Here is a 14,069-nt window from a genome sequence, read left to right as displayed (position 1 = left end):
CTTCCGTTTTCTCTGGATTCAGGCTGAGTCTGTTTTCCCTCATCCTGCCCATTACCGACTCCAAGCAAGCATTAAGAGGAGAGATGCCATCCTTAGTTACTGCATCAGTCGGAGACATAGAGAAAACTATTTGGGTGTCATCAGCGTACTGATAACACCGCGCCCCGTGTCTCCAGATGATCTCTCCCAGCAGCTTCATGTAAATGTTAAAAAGCATAGGGGACAAAATCTCTCCCTGAGGGACCCCAGATGTCAGGGCCTTCCTATCGGAGCGACAGTCCCCCAGCTCCACCATCTGGAATCTGCCCGAGAGGTAGGAACGGAACCACTGCAAAGCAGAGTCCCCGATACCCAACTCCCTCAGGCGACCCAGAAGGATACCATGGTCGATGGTATCGAAGGCCGCTGAAATGTCCAAGAGCACTAACAGGGACACGCTCCCCCTGTCCATACCCAGACGGAGATCATCAACTAAGGCGACCATAGCAGTCTCAACTCCATAGCCCGCCCGGAAGCCAGTTTGAAATGGGTCCAGATAATCCGTCTCATCCAAGATTCCTTGAAACTGAAAGGCAACTGCCCTCTCGATCACCTTCCCTAAAAATGGCAGCAGCGAGACAGGCCGATAATTGTTCCCAATTAGGGGGTCAAGGGAGGGCTTTTTCAACAAAGGTTTAACAATGGCCGTCTTCAAAGTTGATGGAAACTGCCCATCCCTGAAGGATGTATTGATAATACGGTGCAACATATTAGTCACAACCGTTCCCCCTTGAGCTGTCAGCCATGAAGGACAGGGATCGAGAGAGCAAGTCATCTTCCTAACACTTCGAAGAATCTTGTCCACATCCTCAGTACAGACAGACTCAAAGTGATCCAGTTTAACCAAGTCCACGGAGGCTCTGGACACCTCTACTCTAGATTCTGAACTAATAATGGAGTCAAGATCAACCCTTATCCGAGAGATTTTATCCGCAAAGAAGTTGTTAAACTCGTCGCAGCAGGCTTTCGATGGTTCCAAAATAGGGTTCAGGGGAGGAGGGAGTTGAGTAAGCTCCCTCACTACCCTGAACAGCTCTGCCGGACGCGACTCCGCGGACGCGATACGCGCAGAAAAGAAAGAGTTCTTCGCTGCGATTATCGCCATTCCGTAGTCCTTCAAAAGAGAGTCCAGGAGTGTCTTGTCGGCTAAGGCCTGATGTTTCCGCCATTTGCGCTCTAGTTGTCGCAAAACCCGCTTCCTGGCCCGAAGATCTTCCGTATACCAAGGCCGTTTTTTGGAAGCAGGTCTGAGAGGACGCTTGGGGGCGATACTGTATATAGCCCTGGAGAGATCAATATCCCAGATGTTAGTTAGGGCATCAACAGAATCACCGTCAGTTCCAACCATAAGCCCCTCTAGGGCTTCTTGGAACCTTTTGGGTTCCATCAGCCTTCGAGGGTGGACCATCCGAATAGGTCCGCCACCCCCAGGAGGGATCCGGGTAGAAGCCTTGATATTAGCCTCGACCAGGAAATGGTCCATCCATGACAAGAGAGAGACATTAGAAACCTCTGCCCACGGCGTCTCCATATCCGTACAGAAGAGAACATCAAGTGTATTACCAGCCGAATGCGTAGGTTCTGAGACTAATTGGGACAGGCCCATGGCTGTTATGGTAGCCATGAACTCCCGAGCCGCACCAGTTGGATCACGACTGGTCTCGAAAGGGATGTTGAGGTCCCCCAAGACTAAAAGTCTAGGGGACTCCAACAACAGTTCCGAGACCAGCTGTGACAATGCTAGTCCTGACAGAAATGGTTAAAACAGTCTACTTGAAGACACACAACAACAACAACAATTCCATCTGTGGATACTAAAATCCATGGATAGTCAAGTCACATTATATACAGTGGTGTAGTAAAATTTAAAATGGCAAAATCAAGGTTTACTTTTTGGAATTTATAATGGGGGGGGGGATATTTTGAAGCCACAGATGGTTGAATCCATGGATTAAAAATCTGTGGATATGGAGGGCCAACTGTATATAGCTGTGTGGCTTCAATGCATGTCATTTATCTATTTATTTTTTAAATGTTTTAATTGTACTTTTTGTTTGTTTGTTTGTTTTTTAATTGCTGTGAAGCCGCTCTGAGTCCCAGTCCTGGGAAAAGAGCGGGATATAAATAAATAAATAAACAAATAAATAAATAAATAAATACTCTGCTTCTGATCTATGACTACGCTAAGGAGAAGCTGTCACAGGATTTTCTGGGGCTGAGAGAGTGTGACTTGCCCAAGGTTGCCCAGTGAAGTTGCATGGCCGAGGGGGGGAGGGGAATTGAACTCTGATCTACAGAGTTGAAGTCTGATGCTCAAACTACTGCACCATGCTGGCTGACTGAAGTGATTGACAAATACAATAGGCCCTTGATATCCACTGGAGTTTGATTCCAGACCACCATTGATACCAAAATTCATGGATGTACAAGTCCAATTATATACAATAAGTAAAATGGAATGCCTTATATAAAATAATGAAAACCAAGGCTTGCTTTTGGGAATGTATATATTTTTGGAACATTTTCAAGCTGTGGATGATTGAATCCATGGATGAAGAGTCTGTGGATATGGAGGTCTGGATGTAGAACTTAAAAAACAAAATGAGAAAAATCAATGATTAACTGCATCTTTCTGGAACAATATTCGGAGAAGTACTGTTGTTTTGTTTTTTAATCACCTATACACACCCACCCAACCCATGTTAAAAATAATGTGCATATTTTACTACATGGTCACTAGATACAGCTGTGTGTATATGTATAAATGATTATTTAAAACCTGCTTTGATTTTCCCAACAACAAAATACATGTGGAGTTACTCAGTTTCATTCATGTGTGAATACATGTTCACACAGTAATACGTGAGAGCTTCCATCTCTGTGTAGTAAGGAATTCAGTATGTGTTTCAGGCCATACTTTAAAGGTGGCCAAGGTGCTGAACTTCATATGTCAATCAATTCAGCACCTTGGATAGCTCCCTCAAAGGCTACAAAACCTCTGGAGGGGAATCTTCTCCCTGATACCACATATGAAAACTACTAGCTGCAACTAGTAGTAATCCAAAGAAAAAGTAATCCAAAGAAAAACCATGCACTTCAGTGTAACTTTTTAAGAGTGTTTTATGCTTACAGGATTCTGGAAAGCTGCACTGGGAAAGCTATGCTGTTAACACCCCTAACAGACACATTAATTACACCAGTGATACTCAAAAGAGGTGGTCCCTGGACCATTGCTGATATCTGAACCACAGGCTGCTAATCCCTGGCAAGTTTCTAGGAAAGAAATAATTGTATGCAATGTGAATTCACCTAGTGCTGATCCTTGGCATATTGGAAAAATAGTAATTGCTGGCTGCCTGCATCATACAGCCTGAGAAGTGCTGATTTAAACAATATACATATTTGCAGTGGAGAGAGTGAGCATAGTGTAGTGATTTGAGAGTGGGAGTCTGACTCTGGAAACCAGGGTTCAAATCCCCACTTGGCCACAGAAAACCACTGAGCAACCTTGGGCAAGTCACAGCTTCAGAGGAAGACAAGGTCAAACCCCCTTTGAATAAATCTTGCTGAGAAAAACCCATGATAGAATGGTTTCTATGATAGAATAACAGAAACATAGAATCATAGAGTTGGAAGAGCCATCCAGCCTTAGGGTCGCCATAATTTGGAAATTACTTGAAGGCACACAACAGCAACTTTGCCTTGCAACTGGATGGCTGCTAATAGCACTTGGGGTTTCCCCAAGTCCTAGATTTGACTATTCAGTGAAGAAGACATGCAAATCTGCATCTGAAGCCACTATACCACATTCTAAGTACCCAAATGGTAAACAGTATCATCCCCATAAAATAATAAGACATGGAAAGGACCCTTCACCTTAAATCCAGTCTTTTTCAAACTTTTTTCCCTAGAGGAACCCTTGAAATGTTTTTCAGGTCTTAGGGGATCCAGGAATAATAATAATAATAATAATAATAATTATAATTACAGCTTTTAAAAAGAATTGGTTCCCCCCACCCATTGCGGTTTCTCACAGATCCCTCTAGTGACTCATGGAAACCTAGGGTTCCAGGGAACTTGGTTGAGAATCTATGATTTAGTCCAGTCACCTGCTCAGTGCAGGATAAGCACAGGTAAATCATTCTTTGTTATTCCTCTTATATAGCTTCCATGCAGGGTTTTGGCTGAAATTTTAAAAAATCCTATTATGCACCATAATAATCCAATGGTTATTGCATAAGGATAAATAAAACTATTAGATATCTTTTCCACAGTATATGGGAACTCAAATGAAAATTCAAAGCAAGGATGGACATGTTGTATGATCACAAGAGGAACATACTACACAATCAAGAATAAATAAAAGATGATGGAATTAATACACAGAAGAGCTATATAGGAAAGATGAAAAAAATGAATGACACATGGAATGAGGACCCATTTGAAGATGAATCCCAAATTCTAGAAAGCGAGGTGAAGCTGCAATAAGGGAAATTGGGAAGAAGAAATCACCATGAACAAGTGCTATTCCAAGTGAATTGCTAAAATCCACACAGACAGAATCAGCTTTAGTGTTAACTAAAATATGCTAACAATATGATCCCCTACCTTCTTTGTGCATCTTTGCAGGATCAAACTGCCGGAGACTGCCATCCCATTGGATGGTCATCCCTGTAAACCTGCACACATTCACATCTGCAGCATGTCACCAGGACAGGGCATCGGAGTAAATGCCAGCAAGGTACAATCATGTTCCCTCTCCACCCTCCCTTCATCCCATGCCTCCTCTTTGGCTGTCTGTTTTGTGTATGTTGTACTCATCTCCATGACAGGTGTCACGGTTTCTCTTTTGGGCATTGCCACCCTCACTGCTTGGATATGGCAGCTCCATCCCTTTTAAGTGTGCTCTTGCGACAGGGCATTTACATGCACAATTAGGGTTAGGGTTTGGAAAGAGCACCCCTTTAGAGCCACCCTGGCATTGGTGCATTTATACATACATGTGAAGGTGTGCACTTCCAGATCCTTTTTAGTCTGGCTTTTCTCTCTGTAGTGCAGCTTGGGTGTGCTTTCCAGCCAGCTTCAAGACATGTGTCACCTAAATGCCGTGCCTCGAAGCCAACTGGAAATCTGCTTATTTTGACCATCTATTTCACCCTCAATTCCTTTTCTTCATTTTCTGGGAGTGGCCTCTCCCTTCCAATTTAGGGAGATAGTTCAACCTACAACTACATCCAATTCCAGTGAGTATCAGAAGTGTTTATACATGAAAGGAGGATATACACCCTCCAACATTTCACAGATGAAAATGTACACACATGTACCCAAGCAACAGCAGCATGAGATCAAGATGACAAAAATAACAAGGGAAAACACAAACTAGGAGATCCTGGAGAGGCTTGCTTTTGCCTCAGCCTACTTGGAAGGTCAAGGTTTCACCCCTCCTCTCTGTTAATTCAATAGAAACGACTTTAGTACTTTGAACTCAGTTTCCAGCAGCTGAACTAAGCTGAGGGCAAACAGGTAAATGAGAATAGGAGAGAGAAACTGACATTTTCAAAGCTACTGAAAAGGGGCAGTGGCGGCAAAAGACTATTCAGAACTGTCCCTGTCCAATCAGGACTGTTGGAGGGTATGGAAGATATAACCTCTGTGCACTGTGTGTGTGTGTATGTGCGCATGTGCATGTGTGCGTGTGCACACATACATATGTGTGCATACACACATACAAACATACATTTTGAATGCAAGAGAAAGCATTCTTTTCAGAGTGATGTTGGAGAAGCAGCTGGCAGTGGGAGCAGAAGACAGGACAAAGTAACAGCACATGGGAACAGGGACAGCTCTTCTCTTCCCAGCTCAGGCAACAGGCAAGTTCAGCTGTCCCTCGTGGCAGGACTCAATTCATCTCATTCAGCCTTAAGATGTGGCCCCTATAATAAGCACAAAGTGCTTGGCATGTGCACTTGGGCAGTTAACCTGGCAAATCCTGCCCAGTCCACAATCATTTTCCCATTACTGCTAACTGCTGGTCATAATGTAACTTTACATTGTGAAGGGGCAGCATGGGGCTTGGAAGTCTCGCAGTGCTGAACAGTGGAACTCAGCTCTGAGACATTAGCCCAATATGGTTGAAAACTGAAGAAACTTACAGCACAATTAGGGACTCATTACTTGAATATTTTTAGTACAGCAATATTCCAGTTTGACAGAGAGACACTGAGTAGGATGCAGAGTGTCACTATATGGCTTTCCCTTTTTTCAGTCCAAGGACTAAAGTTCCTCACTGCTAAATGCCACTACCTCTGTTCTTTTGTTCTTCAGGCAGCCATTGAACTAAGCAATGTGTCATTCCTTTGTATCCAGGAATCCTAATCTACAACACTGTGGAGCGTTTCAGACAGTTAAACTGATTCACTGATCTCGAAGAGAGGAAAGGAATCTTTTCAAAGGCATTATTTCTCTGAAGATACTTTAACCCTGCAAAGTTGGAAATAATAAAATGATAGCAGAAATATCCAGCTTCACAAGTGTTAGAAACCCTTCAACCCTATTCCTACTCCTACTCCTGCCCCAAGGTTCTTTCTTTTTCCCACCGTCACCCATTTACTTTGCTTTAAATTAGATTGCGAACCACATTGGATCCTCTGCTGGGAAAAAGGTAGGATGAAAATAAATAAATAAATAAACAAATAAACAAACAAACAAATAAATAAATAAATAAATAAATATCGCCTCCCTAAGCCACCCTTTCCCCTTCCCACCCCAGTGCTTATTGATCCATTCCTCTGCTTACTTTTCTTTATCCCTATACCTGGTAGCAAATGTATCTGTCTGTCCATCTGTCTCATCTCATCTAGCTTAACCTAACAACACCTTTTAATTTTTGTAGAGGGAAGAAACAGATGGAGCTACCCAGAAGCCTTCTGAAGAAATCAATATGCCTCCAACCTTCACTCTGCTCTATAGGGATAATCAGAAAGATCTCTTTCACATTATACAGTCATAACACACTGATACCACTTTTACAGGTGTAGCATCATCGTACAGAATCCTGGAGTTTGTCACGTTTTCAAAATAACATATTTACTGTTTTCTGCTAGAAAGGGGCACATCAAACTACAAATCTCAGAATTTCATAAAAATGGAGCCATGGAAGTTGTAGTGGTATCAAGGAGTGCATCTACACTATACAAAAAATTCAGTTGGGCATCACTTTAACTGCTATGGCTTCACCCTACAGAACCCCGGGATTTGTAGTTTTATGAGGCACCAGCCCTGCTTTGACAGAGAAGGATAAAGACCTTGTAAAACTACATATCCTGGTTTTCCATGAATGGTGCTGCAGCACATAAAGTTATATGTACCCATTACAGATGTACCCATGGTGCTATAAACTGTGTAGTCTGAAAGGGTAATGTAACACAATGCTGGAAGATGATACTGCAAGCTACAGACCAATTTTAATTAACTAAAGTTAATTAATAATTTTTCAAAACAAAATGACTGAAAGCTCCAGATACCTAGGAGCACCTTAGTATCCATGTCAGGTTTCAGGTGTCTCGGTTTCATGGTCTTGAATCTATGTCAGAGAAACAGACACAAATGGACACACATTGTCTTTTGCTTTTTGTTATTATAAATAAAGAATTTAACAGCAAATTATTAAGGGTAAACCTGACAGTTACAGATTAAAATTATTAAAATTATAAAACTGTGAAACAGGAAACCACATGTGTGCTTGCGTGCACATGCACACACACACACACTAGAAGGCAACAGAATAACATTCCTCAGTCTGAAAACTTTCAGGGCTCTACCTTAAACCGACTAAAATGGCTGAGTGAAAAAACAACCTTGCCCTAACACCTGAACCATAACTGCAAATGCACCAGGCAAATTTTCCTGTGGAGAAAGTTCACTAAGCAGGAAGCCATAAGTGAAAAGGTTACCACCTCCAGTTACCATCTCTGGTTACCACCAGCCTAACTTCTGAAGAACAGGCAATACAGAAAAGGACCTTTTAATAACCTCTCTATAAATAATTTACTAGAATGAACATTCCAGTGATTTACAACATTTGATGGATAAACATAACATTTCCTACACTCCTGGCATTCCTACATTTTCTCCTGCGTGTGGCAGATATTCGAGATTTACAAAGATAAAGACTGATGATGGTACAAAATGCATCCAACATGTTCTAAAATTGCTTTCCTCTGTGAACAATGCCATTTTTATATGCATGTGAGCACTGAGTGAAATGTTCCCCGCGTTCCACATTTATACTGGCCACACACACACACACACATCTGCCTGATAAATATAATGTTAAATTTCTGCTAGATGTTAGTGGGAACATTTTGCCTGTAATGCAGATGCTTGCTGTACTGTTCCTTCCCTATAAATCCTGTATCTCCAAAGGCAATATGCCCATCTCCAGGAAAATGGCAGAGTTTATACTCTGTAGAAATTTGCCTTCAGGTTCCCCAGAATTTTCTTCACCTTTCAGAAAGGCTTTCCTCTTGTGTATCATTCTCAAGGTCCTTGGTAATGTATTTAGAATCTGTTTTGGTAATGTTTTTGAGACTGCAATATTATTGTGAGGTGGTCAAGAGTGATGTGCTGTTTCCCTGCTGTGCATCCCTGCATTACTCTCAACTTCGCTTGCTGCTTATGCTTCTGCTTTAGTTGGAATGCTTGATTTTGCCAATCAAAACAAAGGCGGGATACAAACCGCCACTTTGCAGCGGTCTGCCGCCGCCGCCGGTTAGTCTGCGGGGGAGCCGGAGCCTCCACACGGCACGGCTCCCGTGCAGACTGAAAAAGAAGCTCCAAAATGGAGCTTCTTCTTGAGTCGTGTTTGCGATGTAGTGAGGCGCCAGGGGCGCACTCACTACGTCACAACGCCCGCGACGCGTACGGATGCTCAGCGTCCGATACGTCAAGATGGCGGCGCCCTTGGCTTGCTGAACACATGGATGGGAGACCACCTGGGAAACCAAAGTACAGCATCTGTCTTCTACAGTGTGGGAAATAAATGTAGACTATGGCGGGATACATACCGCCATCTTGTACGTATTGAATACATACTAGGGTTAGGGGGGTGCGGAAGCACCGCCCCTTCCTAACCCTAGTACGTATCCTATACGTACTAAATGGCGGTATGTATCCCGCCATAGTCTACATTTATTTCCCACACTGTAGAAGACAGATGCTGTACTTTGGTTTCCCAGGTGGTCTCCCATCCATGTGTTCAGCAAGCCAAGACTTGCTTAGCTTCAGCTGCATGGCTGCATCACAGATCTTCAGATCACACATTGGGCCAAAGTGTTTCATCTATGGAAGACAAACAGTCATGGTAACAGGACCAGCACATCTATTCCCCTCCACCAGAACTTGTCACCATCTTTGGATTCTGTCTAGCAGCCTCTGCTGATTTCCATCCACGAATATTCACCATTTCTATCACATTCACTCCTCATCCAGAAACTGAACTCCCCAGCTTCTGAATCTTTACCTCAACCATATAGTATCATGACACTATTTTCTGCACGTGCATTGGCACAAAGAACAGAAATCACCAAATTACATTCTTTGTCCCACATACATGCACACGAGCACATCCATGTCAATATCCAAACAGGAAAGTTCACTGGATACCATTTATTCCATCACCCACTCGTCTTACATTCAAATACACATTCTAGTTTTCAGAAATATTCACTTAACCTCTGTCAGCTGGCTTCAAAAGGCAAACATGTATTGGCTTGCATCCACAAACATCCATAAGCCTCTAGCTTCAACATTTACTGGCCTCTGAGCTTCTCTGTCAGTTTATATCCATAAAAATCTGCCAGTTTCCACCCAGGTCTGTCACTCAACATTAGACAACTTTTAATACCCACTGGTTTCATGCGATAAAGCTTCTTCCCACTTAGCAAATCCACTTGTTTTTAGTAATGAAATTTCCTTCTACGCTTATATCTGAAATGAGTCAGTTTGCTCTTCTCAATGGCTTCCTTCCATCCACCAACTTGCATTCTTCACCGGGTGTCCATGTTGGTCAGTCTGCTTGACATGGCCTGTCTATGAGATAAAGAATGAACAGTTGCATTAAGATGGCTCAGGTTTTTGAGAGGGGGGCAGTTCTGTCTCAGTTTAGTGAGATTCCCATGTCACATGTGTTCCTAGAAACCTGTGGGGTGGCAGAAGACAACGATTGACACTGAATGTCCCAACTGTTCCATGCTGACTTCTGTTCTACTAGAGAAAAGCAAAAAGGCACCAGGAGGAACAAGCCTGGAGGCAGAGAACTGTCCTCAGATTAAGCCGGGGGGGGGGGGGTGAAGAAAGGAAACTCTGTGGCCTACATGCAATCCCTGGACTGCATGTTTGTATCCCAAAGTCCCCTGTCAATTCTTCAAAGCCCCTGAATCCCTCATTTTAAAAATCTTTCGAGACCATTTTTCAGGCAATTTTTCACCCAGTCAAAAATATGTATACATATATACAGAGCCACCCAGTAAAAAGACACACCAAAATGTGTGTGTGTGTGTTCACCATTACCTGCTTTCAGTCTTGTAGCTAGCTCTAAGGCTGGCATCCTGTTAGTCGCATACCCAGGTGTATGCCTTGGTATGTCTTTTCTTGGTCATTGATTGGCTGGTATTCCTTTCCTTTCTTTACAATGACAAAAAACCTGCAACTCTCCTACTTGACCTGCTGCAATTCTGCCCAAGCTGGTTCCACAACTGGTGGAGGGGGGATTTCATAAGTGTCTGGCCATGTCTTCATAGCCAGATGTGAAATTATTACATCATCTGTTGAGATCTGCTGAGATTTCTGAATCAAAATATTCAGGGCTGTAAACATTTAATGTTTTATTATTTATGTATTTATTCATTAAATGTGTACTCTGCCTTTTTCCCAAAAGGGTATTCAAGATGGCTTACAATAAAGTCCATCTTAAACATTAATTTACAAAAGTTTTAAAAATCAAATATCATCATGATTAAAACCATAGTCCAAAACATACTGCAGAAATAATCCAGTATGAGACCGTTTTCACTGCCCAGGCTCAGTGTTAGGGAATCCTTGGAACTGTAGTTTATTGTGACACCAGAGCTCTCTGATAGAGAAAGCTAAATGTCTCACACAACTATAGTTCCCAGAATTCCATCACATTGAGTCAGGGCAATTAAAGCGATCTCAAAGTATATTATTTCTGCAGTGTGTTTTGGAACCATGGTTAAAGACAGCTAAAAACACTAAAAACATATTTAAAACATAGTTTCAATGAAAGCTTAAACATATATATACAGAAAGCACACCACTTTACACACATATTATATTTCCATAATTAAAATTAAAAGGACTGTATCAATGAAATAAATTAAATTTGTCTTCACCTGTCAGCAGAAAGGCACTATTATCAGTATTTATTGGTAAAAATGCATTTATTAGTAAAAATAAAGATGTTTCATATAAAATTGTTCTGCTGCTTCATGCAGTGCAACCAGAAATAGCCAAACACTGATCAAAACTTTGGAATATTGGCTAATTAAAAATAGAAAATTCTTGAATGACCTGAGAGCGATTAAAGGACTGAGACCAAATTGAACTTTCCTAGAGACATGGTGTCCATTCATTAAACATGGCAACAGGACCAACAAGCTTTTTTTGTTTGATTTTTTTTTTGCTTTATAATTATATAAAAGGAACAAAAATGAATGAAAGAAAAATTATTAAACACATGTTCAACACAGTACTCTTATTAAAGTGAGAAGGGGAGAGAGAATGAATGGATGAACAAACACAGAGGCCTGAAAGTGCCTTTGGGATGCCAAGTCCCTCTTTGGGAATCTGAGGTGAAATAACATCTGCTGCTTTGTAGGAAAACTTGTTAATTGCCTCTTGTACCTGCCTGTAGTATAGAACTCATGCCGCTTAGTTGACACAGGAATCAATATCACATGAACACTATCCACGTGCTACTTGCATGTAGATATTCACCTACAGGATATTCTCCTAATCAGGAGTCCTTCCCTATGCTATCCTTTGGTCATATGTAAAAGTATGCTTGCCTGGGATCATCTTCTTACATGTGGCAAAGTGACACCATCAAGATGCTTACACAGCTAGCTGCTCCAGTGACACAGAGCTTCTCAGATTTATGGATGATTGTATTCTTTACACTTACATTGGTGCAGCACCAATACTATAACCCCATTGCTGATTCAACGGGAGAGCCCTATATATGAATAACACAAACATTGGGTTTATGTCGCTATCCGATTTGTTATGTTGTCTGTGAAGTTGCACATTCTCACCCCCGCCCCATTTTCTTTAGCATCAGTGTCTAGGTCAGTTCTGGAGAGATTTCTAGCAATGCTTATGACAGGAGGCCACCATATTTCATTCTCAGTTTTCCACTAATTTTTCAGCTGGTATTCAGATGTCTGGAGATGCTTAATGCATGTTTTCATTACTTGGTGTTGGTGGTTGATTCTCAGAACATGAATTTTCTGTGCTGCTCATCATGTTGGTAAGAGATCCAGCTCAGAGTGAAATCAGACAATAGCAATTTTTTTGCAATGATACTCCCTCTAGTGGTGAAAGACATCTGTTTGTCACAGCATACTGTTCTCTTCGATTGTGTCTCTTTAACAGTATTGTTATGTAATTGGTCATTGGAAGGTAAATATGGCCTTAACTTGCAAGTCTGCTTGCTGAAGTAAGGAACTGGGAGGGGAGAGTGACCCAAAGGGGAAACAAAATGGCTGAGACCTCACATAGTTTGGCATAGTTTTTTGAGTTTTGCATGGGGAACTTCACTATGGATCCCGTGTCACCAACTTAAGGGTTCACCATATCACTTCATTAGCCGTTTTCTAATGGCTGTTCCATGGCTGGTGGAGAGCAGGAGGGATCAGAGAAGCATCCAACTATGTTTCCACAGCCAGATGCAGGGTGAGGACATCATCTTTCAACATCTCTTGAGGGCTTCTGAAGAGCTCAGCAGATGATGCCATTGGTTTGCTTCTGGCTATGGTGTTCCTAGCTTTGGAAGAAGCCAGGTATTTGTCTAATCCCAACTTTCTCCCACTACAATAGGGTTGCTGGTTGTTGGAAGATGGGCCTATTAGAGTGACATGGTGAATCCTTGGGGACTTTGATTATTGTAGAGAGAAGGAGGGAATACCAATCTCTGTAACTTGGATGGCAGAGGCAAAAGGTGCCAGCAGTCTTGAAACAGAGGTGAGGTGATGAAGAGTGGATGTCACCCTCAGGCAAATTGGAGGATACAACTGTGCCATCAGTTTTAGGTCAACTGCCAGTGTGTTTGGTTTCTCAGCAATGGTGCTAGGCTGGGGCAGTTGGATTTTGTATATTTCATTGAAGAGCAAAATAGTAAAATATCTTGGACAAAACTTGTGTAAGATACAAATAAATTTGCCGCTTATTTTTTTTGTGTCCCTATACAAAACACTGAAACATTGTTTCTCAGAATGCCACAGTTGTGTCAAAATATAATTCTCCCTTTTAGATGCTCAATCTATATGCATATTGGCCTTCATAACAGAGAAAGTTTATGGAATGTCAGGATACCTGATAGCATTTTCCATGTCGACATTGACTTGTATCCTTTTCCTGGTGTAATACAACGAAATTCTTTAATACAATTGTGTAATTGTATTAAAGTTGACATAAACACTTTCCAACCATGTGGAATTCAGTACATACATCTATGGATAGAGTTTCATTCTGATAATGGTGCTCACACCATGTGTAAAAAGATATTTCTAGTAAAGTACAGATAACAAATGGAGAAATTTACTTCAAATTAATAGTTGATTGCCATGTGAGATTTTGTTTTTCATGCTCTTTTGAACTGATGCAAGAAAATACTAATACTGCTGAGTGGAGAGGTATGGAAGAAGACATGGATGGAGTAAAGTGGTGTGAGTAAGGTTTTAGAGAAAGTTTGGAAGATGACACAAAAGTGTGGCTGTTACTGTTCTTTCTGT

This window comes from Sceloporus occidentalis, unplaced genomic scaffold (assembly GCF_023333645.1).
Source record: "Sceloporus occidentalis isolate IW3139 unplaced genomic scaffold, rSceOcc1.0.p SCAF_2, whole genome shotgun sequence".
In the NCBI taxonomy this organism is placed as follows: domain Eukaryota; kingdom Metazoa; phylum Chordata; class Lepidosauria; order Squamata; family Phrynosomatidae; genus Sceloporus; species Sceloporus occidentalis.
The sequence above is the reverse complement of the archived record's forward strand: the minus strand, read 5'-3'. Positions refer to the sequence as shown.